This window comes from Podarcis erhardii (genome assembly GCF_964252035.2).
Source record: "Podarcis erhardii genome assembly, chromosome: 6".
Taxonomy (NCBI): Eukaryota; Metazoa; Chordata; class Lepidosauria; order Squamata; family Lacertidae; genus Podarcis; species Podarcis erhardii.
In genome coordinates this window covers 33,144,842-33,169,002 of record NC_138510.1, presented here as the reverse complement: position 1 = coordinate 33,169,002, position 24,161 = coordinate 33,144,842, and the positions used below count along the sequence as shown (strand labels likewise).

The 24,161-nt window shown below is 44.8% G+C and overlaps 1 protein-coding gene across 1 annotated transcript in view; it reads left to right on the top strand.

Moving 5' to 3' along the window:
- LGR6 (leucine rich repeat containing G protein-coupled receptor 6) overlaps window positions 1-24,161 on the top strand; it is a 147,095-nt gene that overhangs the window by 1,329 nt on the left and 121,605 nt on the right. The window lies entirely within an intron of this gene.

Below are 24,161 nucleotides of genomic sequence, written 5' to 3'. Positions count from 1 at the left end.
TTGGAAGTTTGTGAGGGTTGCCTGGCTGTTGAAAAGAATTACACGGCATACCTGGCAAAGCGGGCTGACGTTTGCTCATCCCCACTAAGCAGTGCTATATTGGGCAGTATTTCCTAGTGCTTAGAGCAGAGAATCTGGCAGATGACTCAACTTTGAGTTCTGGTTTTCCGACTTCCGTGAGTGCGATAACTCACCTGCTGTGCATGTCTCCTAAACACATGGAAGGAACCATAAAGGAAAATCCTGGACCCAGCCAAGATATATGTTCACAGCAAGCCAAGATGCTGCTCTAACGTCCATTTTCCTAGTGCCTCAGGAGTGATAATGGGAGATGCCTATAAGTAGCAATACTCTGTTGGACCCCCTGGAATGAGTCAGTTGGGAAAGAAAGATACCACCATTTCAGAGGGATGCTATCCTAGCTAATTGGGAAGTGTGATGCACAAGGGAACTTGCTGGAGTAAACCACACACCAGAGCCATCTTTCCCATAGGGCTTAGTGGGGCGTTGCGCCAGGGTACTGGCCTCTTAGGGATGCCCCAGCAAGTGGGGGAGCTGTGCGGCTTTGCCGGCGGCCTCCCCTTTCCCTGCAGGTGTGCAGCTTCACTCCCAAGCCTCCTCGGGAGGACAGTGATCCCTGCAGAAGCTTATTGCTGGCGGGTGCGCAGCTTCCCTCCCAAGCCTCTGAAGCCACTGCGGGGATCACTCTCCCACAGCAGCATGGGGGAGAGGTGCACCCCCCCCCAGATGACTGGCAGTGCACAGCTACGGCCACCCCAACACTATCTGTGGTAATTTGGGGGCGCTGGGCGGATATTTGCACCCCAGTGCCGCATCTGCTGAAGATGGCCCTGCCGCGCACAAATATGGTACCCTCTAGGATATTGGCCTTGCGTCGCACTTCATATCCAGAGGCACTCAGCAAATGGATTTGGAGGGATCGGTAGCTGCAGCTCAGGAGTTAAAGGGTGGCATTCAACTAAGTTTGACTCAGTGGAGCCAGTGAAATCAATGGACCTAACTTGGCCATGTCCATTGATTTCAATGAGTCTACTCTGGTAAAATTTAGTTGAATGCCACCTGAAATCTTACATTCATAGAATTGCAGAGTTGGGAAGGCCCATGAGGGTCATCTAGCCCAACCCCTCGCAGTGCAGCAATCTTTTGCCCAATGTGGTGCTTGAGCCCACGACCCTGAGATTAAGAGTCTCATGAGCTATCCTTCAGAAGGAGGCTTACTGATCAGTGGATTAATGATGGGAAAGTTGGTTCCTAATTGGCTATCTGACACAGCCTGAATAAAGATCTGAAGTCTATGTGCCCATGTAAGCTATCCCATATCATGCATCCCCATGACCAGGAGACAGTCTCCTTTGAGATGCACCAGAGTTTTTTCTGGACCAGTGGTGCCCCCAGCCTTCATCAGATGTTATATCTAGGTCAGAGTAGTCTGCTTGAGCAGCTCATCATGTCATTGATCCTAGGATGCTATCTGAGAAGTGCTGTTAGGGGACTCAATTTGCCTTTTAAATTCATCCTCACACATCCTGCCTTTAAAACCCAGGAGAAATCTCTTAACGCTAGATTTGACCAGATCTTCACTTTCACCCTTCCATCCTGTTGCCTCGAAGCTGTTTGTACCACTGCAGCAACAGCTGCTATTGCTGTCCCACTGCATTACTGTAGAGCTTGACTATCACACAGCTAGAAATTAAGACCAGTGACAAATGCCCCATTTGTTGGCCACCAGGTCATCACAATCACCTTCCTACACCCAGGCTAGATGATGCACACATAAATCATTTATAGGAGAACCCACAAAATCTAGACACAAGAAAAGGAATGTAAAGGATGCATCAGGTGTCTGGGCCCAGTTTGCCTCATCAACATCCATAAACTCAGAACTAAACTGTGCAAGGGAGAATGGTAAACATGCATTCAAAATCATGTGAGGCAAAAACCTTTGGGGGAAATTTGGAGTAAACAAAGAGTGAGTGGGAAAAGAGTTAAGCATGGCCTCCTTCTCTTTTGGTCTAAATTCCATCCTAAAGGAGTTTAGCTTTTAAAATGTGTTGCGGCATTGTTGCACATACTGATGTACAATTTGCCTCTTAGCTATTACTGAGCTTTGTAACAGTTCTAGCACGATTGCAAGATCACAAAGAACATATTCCTGGCCGTAATAGCTAAAGGAACAGTACTCATGAAGGTTGCAACATCTGGGATATAAATATGTATAGGAATTTTCCTTTTCCAGGGATATTTCAGCCTCCTTTTCCCTGACCCAGATGGATACATCAAAATTTGCTGCATCTGGAAATGTTTGTTGCTTTACACTGATCTAACCCTATTTCTGAGCAAAACTTTTCAAGAGTTCAGCAGGATGGGTCGCAAAGTAATCACTTTGCAACGTATCCCTCTTGTAGGCACTTGCCTAGTTTGGGCATGTGGTGGCGCCATTGACAGCTCTTTGTGGTATGCATCCTTGCACTATATAGATTCTCCCAAGGCCATCCTTCGAATAGAAAGGTTTTTCAGGTGTTCGCTATCTACTCCTTTTCCCTGTCCTCCTGTGCACTTAGAGTTTGTCGCATTTTCCAAAGAGTGGATGGATCCCATCATGTACATGGATATTTCAAACTCAGAGGTGTTGCTTGTAACTGGTAATTGTAAGTGTGAGTCGGTCTCAGCACCAAGTGTCTCTTGGTGCTATAGATTCCTCCCTCCCTCCTAAGCCCTGCACCTCAGGCTGTCAGGGGCATCCCAGTTTAAACTTGATTGGGAACTCCAATCCAAACGTGATTAGACACATGTGGATCTCGTTGCTCAAGTTTTACCTCCTTAGACTAGAACTCTGCAGTGTGAATCAGCAGAGCAACTCCTACCGATGGAGTAGATCAACAAAAATTCATGTGGAATAGTTACACTAGTTTATGGATTTGTCTGGCTTATAGATTTATACAAACTGCTTTATAAATGTCTTATTTATACAGTTGCTGGTTTTCCAGCATCTAAATGCCCAGTTCCTCCAAGTCATTATTATAAGCTTTCTCAGTAGTTGAACAAAAAGAGCACAGGAGGTAATGTTGGGTACAATAAGGCCATTAAACAGAAGGCAAATGCCATTTGCTCAGAGCATCTTCTTTTGATGCTTTGTATGTGAAAGGTTCCAGGTTTACTTCCTGGCAACTCCAGGTAGGGCCAGGAATGTACCCTGATTGGATGAAACCCTGGAGTGCTGCTGCCAATCAGAGTAGACAGTACTGGACTAGGTGGGCCAATGGTCTGCCTTGGCATAGGGAAAGTTCCTAATATAAATAGGAAACTCACAGTACTGTGAATGCCACTAGCTCTTTTTATATTAAGTTCCAGTGAACTGAATACATCATTGATCCTCCTTACGCGCTCACCTGCCCTGTTGCTGGTGTTGGGGGTGAGGAAGGCACAGAACTCAGTAACTTAAGGCCTCAGGGCCCTAGTGCCAGTCCCGAAACCCTCCTGTTGCTTCCCCTCACCACCACCACCACTACTGCCACTTACGGTACCCATCAACTTGGCAAATGTGAGAAAAATAATGGTAAGAAGCAGCAGCCTTTCTCCCCTTGCCTGCTCTCCCTCCCTCTGGGCAGCGGTGAAAATTGGACCCAATCGGCTTTCTTGCCCATCTGAAACAGGGTGGGCTCTTCACTCTGCTGCAGTTCCAAGCGGAATTCAGTTGAGAACATGCTTTCCAGTGGCTTTGACATTCTTTGTGGGTCTCTGGAATTTCGCAGCCCACCTGCAAATCTGAAACCCAAGTGCCATCCTTCTCTCTACTGTTTCTGCTTCCAGTATGGAGGATCACTAATGCAAATAGCACCGACCTGCACCTTCCGCCCAAGACGAGCCTGTTAGTTTGGGCTTGGCCTTGCTCTGACCTTTTCACTTGCCCCTCCTGTTGCCCAGCACTGGAGGTGAGGGACAGAATAGGACCAAACTATGACAGGAATTTGGCACAAGAAATTGCCAGGAAGCTGTCATCTCTAACCCCGGTGTTGGTTATGGGGTGGACGCAGCATAGCACTGAGCAGCATTCATTCCTTCATAGGGTGGGGCAGAAATATTCTCACTACACTCAAGTGATAATGTCTTCATCGGTTGCCTTTTAGCCCATCGACCATGGATGGCATCATGCTAGGGTTTAGCACACCAAAACAATTAGGATATCTGTATCTCCCTTGTGAAATATGCCTTACCAATTCTGATTGCTCTCCATTTCAGTCAGTTTACATATTATTCCAGGAATGTGGCTCAACGTTCCTCTTTTAGCAATAATGTTCTTTCCAGAACTTGCCTTACAGCTGCAATCCTAAAATGCACATTTACTTGGGAGTAAGTGTGCATACATAAGTCATGTTATTCAGAGGAATACCCAAGCATATTTCTGTGATGGCCTGGGTTGTAAGTGTCCCTTCCATGTGGCACCTCACCAAGGAAAGAGGGTATCAGATGGCCATCTGAGTTTGTAAAGGTCTGCCCCTTAAATATTGGGATTGTTTGTTTGTTTAAAAGGCTCATATACAACAAAGTGATTTACAGTCTCTAAAATACACCAGCAACAATTAGTAAAATGCAATCTGATTACAATAATACAAATAAACATAGATTTAAAATAGGCTAAAACTAGGATTAGACATGTGGCTCAACCATTCTAACCCAATTGCTGACCTCACATTTTAACTGGAAAAGGCTGTAAAAAGTGCTCAAGTGGTATGTGCATCTTGGTCCTGAAGCCATAATGGACCAATAAGACTTTGTTTCCAGCATTAATTAGGAATCCAGATTTTGTGCTATTTTTTGTGAGAGTGGTGTTGGAACAGTGGGTGGTATTAGCACTTTCTATGGTTGTGTACATGTGTCGGTGCTTTGCTGTTAGGACTTCTAGCCAAGGAGTTTAGACATTCTCTCCACATTCATTCCTTGCAGAATCAAGATCAGGTAATACCATTCCATTGCTAAAATGGTGTGTTTGTAAATTTAGTACTTGTATAGGCAGGATCACATGAACGCATTCATCTAGCCTTGCCACAGCATGATTAGCATTCAGAAAGATCTAAGACTGTTCAATCAGACCCCCAAGCCATCATGTGAGTAGAAAGAAAATCACATGTTCCATGATGTTCCATTGGAACTCAGCCTAATCATGCTAAAGCTGGCAGTTAGGCATCTTAGGGAAAGACAGGCACAAAGAGGGTATAATGCAGGTCACGCCACACCAAATGCCACCTTGCATTTTGTCTCTGGCAGCAGAGAGTTCCCTTGATCCCCTGGAAGATGAAAGGGCAGTCACATTGGTTTGCAGAAGGGTACTGTGGGTGGGGGGGTTGGTAGAAGGAGTGGCCGTGCAACATGCATTTTTTAAGTCACAATTGAATGTGGTGTTGCTGGCAGCTGTGGGATGGGGAGAGAGTCCTCCTGTGCTTGGGTCCTGCTTGCGAGTTTCCCACAGGCATCTGAAGTAAGGTATGCATCGGATTGCAATCTCCTGCACTAGGCACATGCCCTTAAACCTCCTGTTGAAAGCATGGGATTCAGAATCTTAGACTCACAGAGTCAGAAGGAGCCTTGTAGGAGACCGTCTAATCCAGGGGTACCCAAACTTTTTTCAAAGAGGGCCAGATTTGATGAAGTGAACGTGTGTGAAGTTGTTGAGCTTGGGATTGCAGTTCCTGAGCTTTTTAAAGGATTTTATCACAGGACATATACTGCCACAGGGGCCGGATTAGATTGACCGGCAGACTTTGGACATGCCTGGTCTAATCCAACTCCTTGCTCAGCACAGGAAATCCAAAGTTAAGAGCATCCCTGGCAAGTGATGGAATGAGCCTCTGACTAAAGATCTCTAGTGAGGGACAGCCCACCACCCCTCTAGGTAATCAGTTCCATGGTGGACACATGGACGGTGTGCCCTGGGAACCAGAAAGGGGCACTAATGTAGTAGCAACTAAAGTAACATGACAAGATCTTGGAATTAATTTGGCCACAACTTGATTGATTACAAATGACAAAGCTATGCTTTGGCATAGCCATTGGGTATGTGTCCTGAATCATTCAAACCAACTGCTCGACAAGCTCACAAGGGTTAAGTGTCCCTTCAAGATGCAGATCAACTAGGGTGACCCCTCCCAGGTTGCCAAATGAATGTCCTTTGGCCCATCAGCCTCCATCTGGACCTTCAGATGAAACTTCAATCCAGACCCATTTACTGAGGTACCCTGAAATTTTCATATGTCCAAGGGGAGAGGCTCCCTCTCATCCCCAGGTTAGACTAAGGGTTCTGGTTCCATTGTTGGGATTTCTCCTAAAGGTACTCCTGGCCACTGAGGCCACCTGAGCTTCCAATGACAGGGAATGATGATATGGCCAATATAATTAACCATATGACATTATATATTATATATATCATATATATCAGCCTGAATAGGGTTGATTCTAACCTTACAGGGTTGTTGTGATGATTACAATAGAATGTAGACAAAGTGGTTTAAACTCTCAGAAGTGCTACAGAAATGCTGAGTTTCACTATAAACCAAAGTTAATTAAGCAGCTCAAATTTCTGTGGAGACAAGCCTTTTCGCGGATCTTCTTAGCCGCACATGGTGCTGTAGATGAAAGACATCATGTCAGCAAGATGTCATCATTTTTAATTTTTGGCTCAACGGGAAAGAAGTGCTCCTAGCTTAAGGAAAAATGCATCCAGTCTCTGTGAAGGAAGCAAAGCACTGAGGGAGCATCTAGGTGCAAAACCCAGAGCACCCCAGTGCTGGTGAAAAGTGCGGCGGAGCCTCGGGCTGGGAAAGCTATGGCTGGCCAGTGCTGGGGCTGAGAACTGAGGTGGTTGTAAAGGGTCTGGAGCTCTGCAGAATTACTGGCTTGGTCAGGTCATAGTGAAGCAGCTGCTCCCACCCCCTGGCTTTGTGGAGGACAGTGGAACACAGCAAACCTAGTCTGGCAGCTCCTTCTCCACCTCGGCCCTCCCCTTTCTGAAGAAGCAACTTATAAATCTGCCCAGGGCACTGCAAGCACTGAGCTCATGCCCTTAGATCTGCGCGTGAGGAGCTCTAACTAGCGATTATAGGAATTTAAGACTGGCTTTGAATTTTTTTAAAAAAAAAAATTAAAGTTTTTTTTTTATTATTCTGGCAGGTCTTGGGATGCCGAAGGGTGAATGAGGAGGGGCACAGGGCAGTCTATAATGCCATGCCTTACACTCCTGCTGCACCTGCTCGTGTTCAGGAAGCAGCAGGCAAAGAGAGAGGCTTCACATTTCCAAACTAGCTTGAGTTTCCACCCTGTTCTTTTTTTTCCTGTGTAGTAAACAAGAGATCGGCACACTTAGAGCCCCTCGGGATGGGTTCCCAACCCCCCCCCCCCGGTGTATTCTGCAACATGACATGGTCACAATGATAGTGTATTATCAGGAGATTTACCCTGGAGTGTCCACACAGCGTTCAGCTTTCTTAATTGTTCTGTGATGTTTCCTCGGGGTCACTGTGTTACTGCTGGAGGACTTCTGCACGGTGATGCAATGAAAGCAGGACACAAAAAATAATAGAAGAAGAAGCCTGGAACATTTGCAGTGTGAAAACTTACAGGAAGGACAAACAGTACAGTGGTACCTCAGGTTAAGAATTTAATTCGTTCCGGAGGTCCGTTCTTAACCTGAAACTGTTCTTAACCTGAGGTACGACTTTAGTTAATGGGGCCTCCCACTGCTGACGCGCTGCCGGAGCACGATTTCTGTTCTCATCCTGAAGCAAAGTTCTTAACCCGAGGTACTATTTCTGGGTTAGCGGAGTCTGTAACCTGAAGCGTCTGTAACCTGAGGTACCACTGTACTGTAAAAGCAGGATCGTGTGTAACTGTCCCGAAAGCGTCATGAGCACAAATAATCATGAACGCATAATAAAAAAGACATCTGGAGCAGCAGCCCTGAGATGAAATAAATTATGGTTTATGAGTGGGAACATTGGAGGGAGCAGTGGAATGCAAGAGAGTTCTGAGCCCTTTGTTTTTCTCTTTGAGGAATGGCTATGGTGACAACCAGTCCAATGATGCACCCTGTAAAATGGCTTTCATACTTCCAATATTGGATTATATTCACACACACACACACACACACACACTTGCTGCAGTTTTTAATGGAACACCAGAGTCCATGTGTTGGAATGCAGCTTGTGGCAAACAAAAGTGCAGGAGGCTGGTACGTGGGAAGGGAGTGGCAAATCCGTCCCTGCCTGCATGTTTTCCTATACACCACCAGGCTGTAGCTGCTTTTCTCCCTGTGTAGCTTACACTGGTCTCAGGATCTGGCCAGGAGAAAAACAGCATCCCCCTCACACCTGTTCCTTTCCCCATGAAATATAATATCTCTCTCTCTCTCTCTCTCTCTCTCTCTCTCTCTCTCACACACACACACACACACACACACACGGGCTTGCCACTGTCCAATCTAGTTTAAACCCTAATGGAGGCCCTCTTAAGTGTTGAATGTGCTGTATGGTCCACACGCATAGTTCCACTGGTAGTATGGGGCTTCCATTTCCTCTCCTGTCACTAAAATCTGCCCAGGGGGGTCGCAACCCTCCTGAGCTGACTTTGTCAGCTGGAGGAGACAAGAGAGGGAGAGGAAGTTCCACTGCACGCCCAGACATTTGTTGCATCGGCAGAGATACAGCGTTGGATATGGCCCAGTGTATTTAGCAAACAAATGCTGAGTAGAAATGGAATAAATTATCAGAAGTAAGAAAAGGTATGTAAATGTGCTCAACTTCCATAATTTGTACATGGTCTCCTCTGTAGCAAACATTGGGTGGTACTATGTGCTACAAGGTCTCTGATTCAAATGTTGCAGAATCATAGAATTGTAGAGTTGGAAGGGACCCTTAGGGTCCCCTAGTCCAACCTCATGCAATGCAGAAATCTCAACTCAAGCATCCATGGCAGATGGCCATCCAATCTCTGCCTAAAACCCCCGAAGGAAGGAGAGTCCACCACCACCTGAGGAAGATTGTTCCACGGTTGAACAGCTCTTACAGACATTTCTTCCTGATGTTTAGTCAGAATCTCCTTTCTTGTAACTTGAATTCATTGGTTCAGACCCTAACCTCTAGAGCAGGAGAAAACATGCTCCCTCTTCCATGTGAAGTTATTTGAAGATGGCTATCATAACTCCTCTCAGTCTTATGTAACCTAAACATAGCTAACTTCTTCAACCGTTCCTCATAAGGCTCGGTTTCCAGACCCTTGATCCTCTTGGTCACCCTTCTCTGCACATGTTCCAGCTTGTCAATATCCTCCTTAAATTGTGGTGCCCAGAATTGGACACAGTACTCCAGGTGGGGGCTGACCAAGGCAGAATAGAGTGGGACTATTGCTTCTCTTGATCTGGAACTTTTTCAGCAGGGGGCCGGTCCACTGTCCCTCAGATCTTGTGGGGGGCCAGACTATCTTCTGTTGGGGGGGATGAACGAATTCCTGTGCCCCACAAATAACCCAGAGATGCATTTTAAATAAAAGGACACGCTGATTCCCAGACCGTCTATGGGCCAGATTTAGAAGGCAATTGGGCCGGATCCGGGCCTTAGTTTGCCTACCCATGATCTGGACACTATGCTTTTGTTGGTGCAGCCTAGAGTAGCATTAGCTTGTTTTTTTGCTGCTGCATCACACTGTTGACTCATGATAAGCTTATGGTGTACTAAGGCCCCTAGATCCTTGTCACATGTACAACTGTCGAGCCAGGTGTCTTGTAGCTTAGGAACACGCAAAGGACAAATGCCAACAAAGAAGCATAGGAAACAATGAGAGCATGCTAAACCATGATGTAAGCACCCCTACTAGTGAGCCATTGTTTTTGGTAGGCAACAGAATTTTCAGGATATTTTCAGGAAATGTAGGGCTTGCTAGAAGATGCTGTCATATTTGGCACAGGCCGCGGCGTCATCATGGCACCAGTGTAGGAGAGATGGTAAACAAGGACATGATAGATTATGAAAGTTCTGAGGAGAACTTGAATGGTATGTTTTTGATTCACTGGGGAAAGTAAGAGCCCGTGGAAGTAAACAGGGATGGGACCGGCTAGGGTTGCTCAGTGGAGAAATATGTTTGTTGAATGTTTTTCTATGTGTTTGTGTGTGTGTGTGTGTGTTGGATATATTACCTAGTCAAGGCTGGAGAAGGAAATATTGCCATGGTCAAAACACGTTAATGAGCCTATAGGGAAACTCAGTTGATGAGAGTTTGGAGGGAAAGGAAAGTTTCATCTTTACAGACGTCACAGTTAGAACTTTTGAGAAAGCACTGGCCAGGTTTCAGCCTATAAGATCTATGGGGTATGCCGTGAACAGGCTGTGAGTACCTATCCTGTTCTCACTGGGCTCCTGAGGAAACAGAGGACTTGCCAGTGGAAACACCAAACAGTATCAAGGGCCAGTCCAATGTCAGAGGCTAAGCAAGCAGAGCCCACAACAAAGGGTCAGGCAAGAGACAAAGTCAGGACAGTACATAGTCAGGACTGGCATAGTTTCCAGTAACAGGCAGGGTACAGAGATATTGTTCCAGAAGCTCTTCCAACCCAGCACTGGACTTGCTTTTCCTTGAATATTCATAGGATTGAACATTCATAGGATCGTGCTCTTAGAATATTGCGCGTAGTTCTGCTTGTGTTGTCTCAAAACAGATATTATAGAATATAGTATTAAAATGGTCAAGAAGTTGTGAGCACTTCCCTACAAGGAAACCACTTAGAGGTTTTCTTTAAAATTAAGTGGCATACAATTTTTGTGAAATAAATACAAGTAAAATAAGGAGAAGCTTGAGTGCTTAGCTCTTCGTTGTTGTAAAGAAAAGGGGACAGGGGGGATGATTGAACGACATAAAATTTTATATGGTGGGGGGGGGAGGTGCAGTAAGTTTTCTTCCTCCCTCTTTCCCTAATAATTCTAGAATTTGGTTGGAACGCAATGGAAATGAATGGCAGAAGAGGTTCGAAGAAGTTCTTTTCCATGCAAAATAACAATGATATTGCCTTTAACATTTGTATAGAGCTTTCAAGTGCTCCAAGGGCTTCATGTGCACTGCCTTGTTGCAATCCTTAAAACAGTGCTGAAAGATGCATCAATAATATAGGATCAATTTATGGAATTAACTACCACACAATGTGGTACTACCACACAATGATATTTAAAAGCTGAGATGCTTTTAGAAAGGATGAGGAAAACTCATCAAAGATAGGTCTGTCAACACCTATTAATTGGAATCAGAGGTGCCAGCTTGCGAGGGCAATTGGGGGGGAGGGCGATGTTGTGTGTGTGGTGTACCAACATCGCATACACAACTTTGAGACATTGGGAGGAGCCAGGGGTAGAACCAAAATGCAGTGGCAGTGCAGCTTCAGGGGCTGATAGCTCCTCCTCTTCCTGCTGCCGCCATCTGCAGGGGGTGCTTGAACCCTCTGCAGTAGCAGCAGGAGGAGGAGGAGTCGGCCACTGAAGTTGTGCCACACTCAGCTCTGCGCTCTGCCTCCTCCGCCCCCTGATTTTTGGCACGGGGGGGGGGAAGGGTTCAGCTGCCATGAGTTGGTACCCCTGACTGGAATGTATGGATTGCTGTTTCTGATCCATGTCTATTGGGCCTGTGCTCATTCGTAAGACATTTCTGTGCTGTTCCCACATCTGTCTGTAATTAATGGGGGGAATGAAAATTTGCATTGTTTTCTATTGTATTTGTTCCATTTATATATCCTAATACACATTTTTACCCTAAAGCATGTATTTCTGTATTTCTGATACACTTTTGGTCTGTTTGAGGTAACTACATTTCAAAATCCATAGAAGTCCAAAAACTGAAGTGCTCCAATCCATGAATTAGACTGAAATGACATCCTCAGGTATGATTAGATTGAATTACATCCTCAGGTATGATTGTTGGCCAATGTAGCTGACTGGAACTTCCTTGTACAAAGGTGATCGTAGTACAAACTGCAGGGTAGCAAGGCCATCCCTTTCAGTGAGAGCCAGTGTGGTGTAGTGGTTAAGAGTGGTGGACTCGTAATCTGGTGAACCGGGTTCGCGTCCCCGCTCCTCCACATGCAGCTGCTGGGTGACCTTGGGCTAGTCACACTTCTCTGAAGTCAATGGACAAAGCCATTTTTCACCTTTTCACCCCTTGCTTTTTCCTGTAAGACCTATTGCAGTCGTTAAGAGTTGTCAACAGGCTCATCACAGCTATCTGCCAATCACCCATTCCCACCACCCTTCTGAGTAATACCCCTCCCCACCTTCTCACTATATAGAAGGGTCTGGAAACTTCTGTTTCAGTGTATCTGAAGAAGTGTGCATGCACACGAAAGCTCATACCAAGAACTGACTTAGTTGGTCTTTAAGGTGCTACTGGAAGGAATTTGTTTTTTATTATTATTATTATTATTATTAGATACATTTTAATAATAATATTTTATGTCTCTCTGTGATTTTATTATATTGCTTTTCCAAGGCCTCTTTGAGCGAATAATACTAATACTAATACTAATAACAATTTTATTACTTATACCCCACCCATCTGAGTTTAAGTAAATAAATAACTTACCTCACAAGGTTGTTCAGAGGATTCCCCCCCCCCCCATCATTCAAACAACAGTTAGCTACAGGATCAGAGCACCCCACATTATTTCCATGGCTTGTAATGACATGGAACATGGAATAGGGGACCATTTCCCAGACAAAAAACAATGGGTTCTGAGGAAAATGTAGAGCCTTCCTCCCCTCCCCCCCTCGGTTAAAATTGCCTGGCTCTTCTGCCCGTCTTCATCCCAGAACTTTTCTGTACTGCCTAAACCCTGCTTGAAGGGAGAGGATTTTTCAAATGAAAGGAGCCCCTATGGGTGGGTGGGGGGGAGTGAGTCAGGCACACCTGTACGTGTGGGAGCCGTTCTTGGAACCTCTTGGCTCCCGGCAGGAGCAGCCGCAGGTCCCACTACAAAGGGACCCCGGGGAGACTGAATAGTTTCCAGCCGAGAATGTTCCCCCAGGGCGGGCAATTAATAACATTCCCCCATGTTCAAAGGGAAGGCGAGGCCCAGGCGCGGCAGCATCTTGTCGGGACCAGGCCTGCTTCAGAAAAAAAAAGGATCTGCATGGGAGTGAAATAGAAAGGAAATACCTCCTGTTGACTAAGGAAAGGTGTGTGTGTCTGTGAGATTGTGTGAGGGAGAGAGAGGAGAAGGATGATCATTTCCAGAGAGGAAAGGCGGTTTGGTTCAGCGCGCTCTGCATGCCCTGAGTACCGCCATCTAGGTCTCACAATGTCATGTTCGGCCATCTGCCCATTCTGTTGATGGATTCTCCATATTTTGGGTTGTTCTACATATAGCATGAGGGACGCGGGTAGCGCTGTGGGTTAAACCACACAGCCTAGGGGTTGTCAATCAGAAGGTCTGCGGTTCGAACCCTGCGATGGCGTGAGCTCCCGTTGCTCGGTCCCTGCTCCTGCCAATCTAGCAGTTTGAAAGCACTGCTCGAAAGCACTGCTCCGGCGGGAAGGTAAACGGCGTTTCCATGTGCTGCTCTGATTTTCCAGAAGCGACTTAGTTATGCTGGCCACATGACCCAGAAAAACTGTCTGCGGACAAACGTCGGCTCCCTTGGCCAGTAAAGCGAGATGAGCATCGCAACCCCAGAGTTGTCTGCAACTGGACCTAATGGTCAGGGGCCCCTTTACATTTATGTATAGCGTGTAGAAAACAAATGATTGGTGCCCTCAAAGAAAAAAGAGTCGAAAAGCCTAAGCAGCTGGTTCATTAGAAAAAAAATATACAGTGGTACCTCGGTTTACGAACTTAATCTGTTCCGGAAGTCCACTCTTAAACCGAGGCGTGCTTTCTCTACTGAGGCCTCCCACCACCGGTGCCCTTCCAACATTCGGCTTCCGTTTGTCTTCTGGGGCAAAGTTCGCTAATACCTACTTCCTGTTTTTGCGGAGTTCGTTGTCCGAATCATTCCTTAACAGGGCTGTTCGTAGACAGAGGTACCACTGTACTAGAATCATAGAGCTGGAAGGGACCACAAGGACCATCTAGTCCAACCCCCCTGCAATGCACGAATCTTTTGCCCAACATGGGACTCGAACCCACAATGCTAAGATTAAGCATCTCATGCTTTACCAACTGAGCTACCAAGGCAGATACATAAGTCAAGCAGTGTGTGTGTAGGAGGCTGACCCAAAATGACAACATGGAGTGCAAGCTTTTGAGTTTACCAGAACTCTTATTCAGGCTGGATGTTAAACAGAGAAAGAAAAGTGAGAGAGACAGGGAGATAGAAAGATGTTGCTGGCCTTGTTGGAACCCTGTGTCTGTACTTCGTAACAGTTCAAAGATAGAAGGAGCTTTGCAGACTTATCTAACCTGATTAAGCTTGCAAAATGCCTCCTCCATTATATCTGGAGACTGTTACAAACACGAGCTTCTGTCATTCCCAGTAATACCTTTTCCCTTCCACCTTCCTCATTTATGTATTTGTTTATTGCTTAACATCCACCCTGGAGAAGAGTTCTGGTACAATCAGAAGCTTGCATGTGATATTTTTAGCTGGCTTTATTTCTACCATCTCCTTAGGTTATGCGAAGGCAAAGCTTTGTGCCCAAGTGATAAGTTCTGTCACTTGTTTCCAAAAAATATATGTATGGGGGAAAGAGCCTTCATAAGGGGAGCAACAGCAAATTTGCTTCTTTAAAAGAAATAAATAGATATTAAGAATTGCAGCCAAATCCTAAATATGTTTACTTAGGATAAAGCTCCTGTTGAGTTCAGTGGGAATTATTCTCAAGTATGCTCAGTGGAAAAAACTGCCCCAGGCACAGAAGAAGCAGCAGGGAGCTATTTTTTGGAATCTATAAATATTTTGGAGGTGCTGCCTTTGTCCCTGGAGATCAGATGTGGTAGCTGTGGACTGTTGGGAGTGTTTAAGCATGTGCCTCTATGTATGCTCAACCTGCGCATTTGTAAATAAATGCAAATACTGCAAATGTTACAAAATACCAATAAGCTTCCAGGGATGGACCTTCAAAAGGCATCAGCAGGCAGTGGTGCCCTCCTAGTGGTGGTGAACCATGAAAAGGATGGCATGGGATGAGGCAAGGCATATATCTTGCGGCAGCTGGACACAGAAATTTCTTCTCCACCAAGTTAAAAATGACTAAAACAGATTAGTCGGCTGTTTTATGTCCACGTCTCATCAGACACTATGTTCTCAGGTTCTCCTGTTACTCAGGACATGGAATGGCCAATCCCCTGGAGGTCTCTCTTCCCACTGTAAGTGGCCCTTGTTACAAGCAAAATCCACAGTTTATATATATTTATTATTGCATTTATATCCCACCTTTCCTTCAATGGGCTCAGGGTGGCATATACTGCTATACAACACTGCTTTCCTAACTTCTTCCTCTTTCTATGGCCAATCGGAGCCTGTACTCAGGCCTGCCCTAGGATGGGAATCAGCATTTTGTCTCACTCCTATCATAACCCAACTTGTCTGCTGCAAAGCCAATAAGAATTCAGGACTCATAGCTTCTTACAACTACTGATAGTGAAGCCCCACCATATAAATGCAAGCTATAAAGCTTCTTTCATGGGCCAGCTTCGTACGAAGAACACAGAGAAGGAATGTGTGTGTGCATATACTTCACGTTTTCCACTCAAAAGCAATTGCTGCTCCCTTAAGTAAACAGTCTTGACATTTTTTAAAAAATGAGGAGAGTCACATAACAGCTTTTTACTTTCACTACTAATTTTCTCTTAATGAAAAGGAAGGCTCATTAACTCCTCTGTCTTCCTTCCTTTGGAACACTTAACTTCCTCTCATGTTGGATCTGGCCAGATAGGGCTTACCCCAACATTGTTTTGCTGACATTCAGAGAATAGCTGTGAGAGTGATAAAAGGAAAATCCTTTCAAGAAAGGTTGAAGCAGCCAGGTATGTTTGACTCAGGGGCCAAACCACATGTGATGTTGAGAGATCTGTGATTAGCACTCTCGCAGTTGTTGGACTGGTTTTGGGTTGCTTTTTTAAAAGTATTGTAAATGTGGCCACAGAGGAACCTCATTCAGATTGGGATCAGAGTGCGAGAGTAGGAGGGTGTTAACCCTCTCATGCCAAGCCCTTTCCCTGATCTGCCCCTCGTCAGCAGGTGGTGCTATTTACTCTGCACGGTGAAACATACTAGCATCATATTGGATGGAGGAGTGGGATAAAAATATTTTCTAACTGGATGAAAATGTCTCTGCCTTAGGAGTTCATTTGGTGGTGGTGGTTTTTTGGTACTTATTTTTTATTTTAAAAGCTGTATTTACTGTTCCAGCGGGAAGGTAAACGGCGTTTCCATGCACTGCTCTGGTTCGCCAGAAGCTGCTTAGTCATGCTGGCCACATGACCCGGAAGCTGTACGCCAGCTCCCTTGGCCAATAAAGCGAGATGAGTGCTGCAACCCCAGAGTCGGTCACGACTGGACCTAATGGTCAGGGGTCCCTTTACCTAGTACAGTGGTGCCTCGCAAGACGAAATTAATCCGTTCCGCGATTCTCTTCGTCTAGCGGTTTTTTCGTCTTGCGAAGCAAGCCCATTGACAGCTTAGCGGATTAGCGCTATTAGCGGTCTAGCAGCTTTTAGCGATCAGCTGAGAAGCGGCTTATCAGCCGAACAGCTGATAAGCGGCTTAGCGCTTAGGGAAAGGGCGGAAAAAAGCGGAAAAAACCCCGCGGGAACTCGCAAGATTTTTTCGTCTTGCGAAGCAACCCCATAGAGAAATTCGTTTAGCGAAGCGCCTCCAAAACGGAAAACCCTTTCGTCTAGCGGGTTTTCCGTCTTGCGAGGCGTTCGTCTTGCGGGGCACCACTGTAATTGACCTTGAGGTGTATGTAAAAGATGATTAATGAAATAATAGTGATGATGATGATGAATGGGTAGGTTTTGCAACCTACCCATTCATCTTGCAGTCCATTTGTCCCTTGAAAATCTGATCTAGAGGACTCTCAGTTCCTAGGATTTGAATAATATAGAACATTAAACAGAAATAAGGATTTGGTAAACGATCCAACCATAGTGACTGAGGTGGACAGTCAAAGGCTGCAAATAATACTAGAGGCACGCAAAGGGAATCAATGTTAAAGGTATTCCAGATGTTCATCTACCTTTGTGTAAATGATTGAGCTCTGTTGAAAAATGTTTTATTTTAATACCTAGGAATTGATCATTCAGAAGTGGTAGAGCAGACTAGGTGAATTGGACAGGCAACTGGGGAGAATTATAGACTAACTTGGCTCTCGACAGAAATTTAGTAAGTGGTTCTCAAGCCAGGTCCCTGTACTGTCTAGGGCAGGCATGGCCAAACTTGGCCCTCCAGCTGTTTTGGGACTACAACTCCCATCATCCCTAGCTAACAGGACCAGTGGTCAGGGATAATGGGAATTGTAGTTCCAAAACCGCTGGAGGGGCATGTTTGGCCATGCCTGGTCTAGGGGATGGGGAGAAATTTGAAACAGAACGTTAACCAAAACATGGCCATCCTTTAAAATGTGCTTTTCTCTGAATTTTGCACCTAATGTGTCCCAAAATGCATATACTGGGATGAAGTGTGCAGAAGAATGCATGTATTAGTGAAAATAACATAGATAAATGCAATAGGTTAAGTGCAATTGCTTTGCAAAAGTTTTTATATTAGGAGATATTCACTAAGATGCTGATGAATTTTCATGAGGAATTTTTTATTACGTTTTGCAAGCTGATGTGGAAACATGAAGAATATAACTTAAGATTAGGAAAATGAGAAAGTGGCAAGAAATCAGAATGGTCAGATTCCCCCATCCCTACCTCTTCATTCCCAATTGCCATTTCCCATTTTCCAACTTTGGGTGGGTCCAGGATATTACAACTGACACCTCAATTTGTGTCACTGATCATATCCTCCTCTTAACTCAGAAGCCAGGCATCCTGAGAGCTGAGAAGATGGTAATTAACTTTGGCTTTCTCTCCTGATAATCAACGGGGCATGTGGCACTACAAAGACCTTGCCACTCAGTCTAAATGAATTTCCCTTCGTCTTGTTCTGCATTCAGATCCTATTAGTACTGGAAGACTTAAGTTAAACCAGGCACCAGGCATGGCTGTGACCCAGTTATGACAGCACCAGTGTTGACTGAGTCAGACTCCACAGGCATTGCAAAACCTTGCAGGGACCAAGCTCAGGTTTCCCTCAGCACCCAGATTGGACTGTCCTTCCAAGTATGGTTTGGATTTCAAGATTTGCTTTCATTTTCCCTAGGCTGGTGTGTGAAACTTTGATAGCACTTTGGATGGATGTTTATAACCGGCCTCTGAAGCATGGCAAATGGAGTGCAAACCTTCACAGCAATTTTTTTGGATGTCAGAATAGATCCTAAGTTCCAGATCGGTGGTTTGCCAGCAGACTGAGGAAGGGAAGCCTTGCCTAGATTTTGGTCACATTGGCAAACAGAGCACAGAGATTTGTCTCCATCATTCTTAAGTAGGGTTGCTATGCTTTGTTGGAGGCTGTCATACTTAGAATAATATAATTGTAGAGTTGGAAGAGACCCCAAGGGCGATCTAGTCCAACCCTCTGCAATGCAGGAATCTCAACTCAAGCTTCGATGACATGGCATTTACACATATAAATCAACACATGCATATTTATACAAACCATCCTTCTCTTTTGCCTTTTTTTTGGACAATGTGTAAGTGTCCACCTTGAGGCTGCTTTTCGTTTTTTAAAGGGTTGAGGTGCTACATGCTACATGCGTGCTACATGCAAGGGTGTGTTGAGGGTAGTTTTCCCCCTTAGGACTGATCAATTGATGTGTGTGCTGTGTCTAAACTATATTGTTCCCTGCGTACATGAAAGCAACTTCCACCCATAAAACACATTGATATGCATGTCTATATTTTTCAGTATGTGTTGTTAGGTGCCAGTAACAAACCATTGGAATTCAGTACAGTGGTACCTCGGGTTAAGTACTTAATTCGTTCCAGAGGTCCATACTTAACCTGAAACTGTTCTTAACCTGAAGCACCACCTTAGCTAATGGGGCCTCCTGCTGCTGCCATGCCACCGGAGCACGATTTCTGTTCTCATCCTGAAGCAAAATTCTTAACCTGAGGTAATATTTCTGGGTTAGCAGAGTCTGTAACCTGAAGCATATGTAACCTGAAGCGCATGTAACCTGAGGTACCACTGTATTCTCTGTTTTGAATCCATGGCATTGAATCCTCAGTGATGTACATTACTGCAGGATGACATTTTCACAGAATGTGAATGGTTTAGATACTTAATATGCCAAGTTCGTACTTGAGGGGAGATGATGTTGTATAACATCTACTTTAGCTGATGCTGCAAGGGGAGATAGACTGACCTGCTTTGGCCATTGCAAAAGTGGGAAAACAAGTGAAAATTCGTTAATTCTGTTTGCTTCCATCACTTGATGAGCATCTTCAGTAACTTTTAATATACCCATCTGTAAGATAATTTGTATATCCATTTTTTTAAAAGGAATGTTACGTGAGTATCAGCCTCCTATACTCAAAAACAACTACTAGTTTTTCGTAGGGCAGCCAAATGTTAGCATGCAAAAAAAACTATATTGTGTGAACCAGCCTTAGAAAACAAGATATGAGGAATGACCCCAAAGAGCAGCAGCTGAATGGTTATAACAATTAACTACATTCCTGAAGGTTGTTGTCACCCTCTGATTTGTTGTTGCTTTGCTTACATAAATATAGAGGGGAAGATTATGCAATGTGTTGTGGAAGGGAAAGATGGTTAATGCAGTATTGGCCAAACCTCATTATGTTTAGACCACTACCACATCTAACCATCTCTCCCTTCCACAACCATCTTGGCCAGTACACACATTAGGCAGCAGCAAAACTGGGTTTGCCACCCTACAAAGAGCCAAAGCAAATATATACCTGCATTGAATATAGGTTTTCAAACACCTGTTTGTCACATTCACAGTTTTCATTTTAAGATGCACATTTGCAAAATCTTGGGTATACACGCTCAAAGTGTAAGGTATGATGAAGCCATGGTAAGCTTTGAATATAACAATTCAAAAACCCATTCTCTCCACTTCTGGATAGATGATTTTCCTTTCCCTTTTTGCTGTGGTTTTGTACTATTTCTCTGAAGTCCAGGATTTTCTGTTAGATCCCACAGTTTATGGTTGCTGTGAGTCTAACTGGTCACATGAATCTAAGGTGAACATTCTGTTCTCCATCTTCCAAGAATCTCACTGGCTTTTGAAAAGTAGAACATGAATTTCTTATTACTATCTGCAAAATCTTAACGTGGATTATGCATGTGTATGAACACAGCCTTGATTCTGATTGCTTTGGTTTTGTTTTTTTAAAAAAACCAATATGCAAAGTGACCTAACAAAAATATTGTTGCATTAAAAATCCCCTAATGAGTACTAGCCTATCACCTAGACTTGCACTTTCCTTTCATGTTTCTGCCCGCCTCCACCACTGCCAAACCTTCATGCAAACTGACAGGCCTTGTAGCATTGTGAGCATTTTCTGATTCTTCTTTCCTTTGGGTGGGAGAGGACAGTCTCTGCTGTGTTAAATGCATATGGTTACAAGGAGAGCAAGACTGAGTTAAGAAAACTTGCTTAACCTCCTTACAGAAATTGGATTCAGGTAAGACAGGTAGAGTTGCCAAAAGTAAATTTGCAAGAAATAAAGGAGTTGTAATGTCTCTTTAGGGATGTGGTTGGCTCTGTGGTCTAAACCACCGAGCCTAGGGCTTGCCGATCAGAAGGTCAGCAGTTCGAATCCCCATGACGGGGTGAGCTCCCATTGCTCGGCCCCAGCTCCTGCCAACCTAGCAGTTCAAAAGCATGTCAAAGTGCAAGTAGATAAATAGGTACCGCTCCGGTGGGAAGGTAAACAGTGTTTCCGTGCGCTGCTCTGGTTTAGCCAGAAGCAGCTTAGTCATGCTGGCCACATGATCTGGAAAAACTGTCTGCAGACAAACGCCGGCTCCCTTGGCCAGTAAAGCGAGATGAGCGCTGCAACCCCAGAGTCGTTCGCAACTGGACTTAACTGTCAGGGGTCCTTTACCTTCACCTTAATGTCTCTTCAGTACAGTGCTATGGAGCTGCACCATGCTCTGAAAATGGAGACATACATTATAGAGTGCTGCCACATCCTGGGATAGAGACAACCTTTATAAAGGAAGGTGACACTGGGGGGTCCTGGGACCAGCAACCTCGAGCCTTTTATACAAATTAACTGAGTTCAAACAAATGACCCTTTTCACATCTCTAAATCCCAGATTTAACTTGCCTGATATATTATATTGTGAACATAATATTCTGTATTACTTGTTGTGCTGACTCTTGGAAGCAGCTGCCTAGTCCTCTCTCACACATCCTATAGTAATCCAACGGACTGTAACAAGCACCACCCTGTGTGACCCAACTCTTTTTGATCCATCCATTTCCCCACCTCCTTAGACAAACAGAACCACAAGGCAGCTCTTATTTGTTATTGTAATAGATGCATAGACACGAAGGAGACAGGACTTGGCCCCTTTGTGTTTAGCTCCCAGAAAAAGAACAGGGGAATAGCAATTACACTGTCAAAGTTGCTGCAAAGCAGACCTAGACCCTTTTATATCTGAGGAAAACGTTGCTGGGGGTGACCAGCTCTTCACTTTAATTATAGGCCTCATGTAATACTTCCAGCAGTTTATGTACAAAAGTGAAGACAGAATGATTATTATTATTTTTGTCACACTCTGAGGACCTCAGGGTGGAGTTATCCCACCGTACTTCTCTACTGATGAGGTAGGTTAGGCAGAGAGAGAGAGAGAGAGAGAGAGAGAGAGAGAGAGAGAGAGAGAGAGAGAGACTGATTCAAGATCACCAATAAGTTTATAAAGGCTAAGTGAGGATTTGAACCCAGGTCTCCGCAGCCTGTTTCAGGTACTCGATCAGTTATACTACATTGGATCACTTATTGTTGGCTAGTGGCTGGGGAAGGCTGGGTGCATAGGAAAGACTTTCAACATGTGCAATTTCAGTTTCTGATCCTTGTCAAATTTCACCTTGCCCAGAGTAATAATTTCAGCAGCGGTCAATATTTATAGCTCCAAGAGGAAAGTGCCAGATTGAATTGAGCAGAAGGGTTGTGTACCAACTTTTGCATCTGTGTAGGAAATGAGATTCATAGCACATGCCAAACACTATCCAAGAGAGATGGTAAACAGACTGGTAAAAAAAAATAAGCTGCCTTTTCCCAGAGAATGAGTCATGTCCTGCCCACCGTGACGAATTTGCCACCTACATTGAAGGCACAAATCTTTTCTATGGAGCTCAGCTTCGGGGTACCCATTTGATAGCAAAATTCATGGGACAAGAGTCTGAGACTTGTGAACTTTGGATCATTTCAGTTGACATGACCAGAGATGTGGATGATGAGCTTGGAGAAGTGCAAGCAGTCATGTGTGAATAAGTTCCAAACTAGACATAATGCAGGAGACCCATGAATATGAGTTCCTTTAAAAAAAAAAAAAAGTGGTGGTAATATAGCAGCTGGGTGTGTGTGTGCTACTTTGAATTAGGACCATGGTACTGAGAAATGGAGGATATAATCCTTTCCCCAGGCACTATTTTCCTGTCCAAAGTTGCCAGTTTACTGTAAGGACCAAAATATATAGATGCCCACTGGACAAATAGCAGCTTTTCCAATGGGAAAGTGGCATGTGGGTGGGGAGAGTTAATTCCCACTCTCCCAGTGCTACATCCCCTATCCCAGATTGAAAGGTGGGACATGGCTGATATTCACTGCATAGTTCGGCTGTTAGATCCAGCAATGTTCCATTTTATTTATTAAAACATTTCTATTGCTGTCCTCACTCTTTTCAAAAAACCACCTGCAAAAGGGTCCTTTTTTCTGTAGCGACATCACACCTCCTGTAACCCTGATGACTTCCTCCTTCCTAATTCTCTCCTCTGTCCACTACTCAAGAGCCAGGGAATGATGAAGACAGTCTTTGCACTGCCAATTGCTCTTAATGGCCCAGTATTCTGTGGACCATCGGCTGGGTGAGGGCTGCAGGGCCTGTTCCCTTCCAGGGCCTTTTCCAGTATTCTGCGCTCTCTCTCTCTCTCTCTCTCTCTCTCTCTCTCTCTCTCTTTCTTAATGGCAACCCTATCAGCCAGTCTCCTGAACAGGAAAACTTTGTTGTTGTTGTTTAGTCATTTAGTCGTGTCCGACTCTTCGTGACCCCATGGACCAGAGCACGCCAGGCACTTCTGTCCTCCACTCCCTCCCGCAGTTTGATCAAACTCAGGCTGGTAGCTTCAAGAACACCATCCAACCATCTCATCCTCTGTCGTCCCCTTCTCCTTGTGCCCTCCATCTTTCCCAACATCAGGGTCTTTTCCAGGGAGTCTTCTCTTCTCATGAGGTGGCCAAAGTATTGGAGCCTCAGCTTCAGGATCTGTCCTTCTAGTGACTTCCTTAAGAATGGATACGTTTGATCTTCTTGCAGTCCATGGGACTCTCAAGAGTCTTCTCCAGCACCATAATTCAAAAGCATCAATTCTTCGGCGATCAGCCTTCTTTATGGTCCAGCTCTCACTTCCATACATCACTACTGGGAAAACCATAGCTTTTACTATACGGGCCTTTGTTGGCAAGGTGATGTCTCTACTTTTTAAGATGCTGTCTAGGTTTGTCATTGCTTTTCTCCCAAGAAGCAGGTGTCTTTTAATTTCGTGACTGCTGTCACCATCTGCAGTGATCATGGAGCCCAAGAAAGTAAAATCTCTTACTGCCTCCATTTCTTCCCCTTCTATTTGCCAGGAGGTGATGGGAACAGTGGCCATGATCTTTGTTTTTTTGATGTTGAGCTTCAGACCATATTTTGCGCTCTCCTCTTTCACCCTCAATAAAAGGTTCTTTAATTCCTCCTCACTTTCTGCCATCAAGGTTGTGTCATCTGCATATCTGAGGTTGTTGCTATTTCTTCTAGCAATCTTAATTCCGGCTTCGGATTCATCCAGCCCAGCCTTTCGCATGATGAATTCTGCATATAAGTTAAATA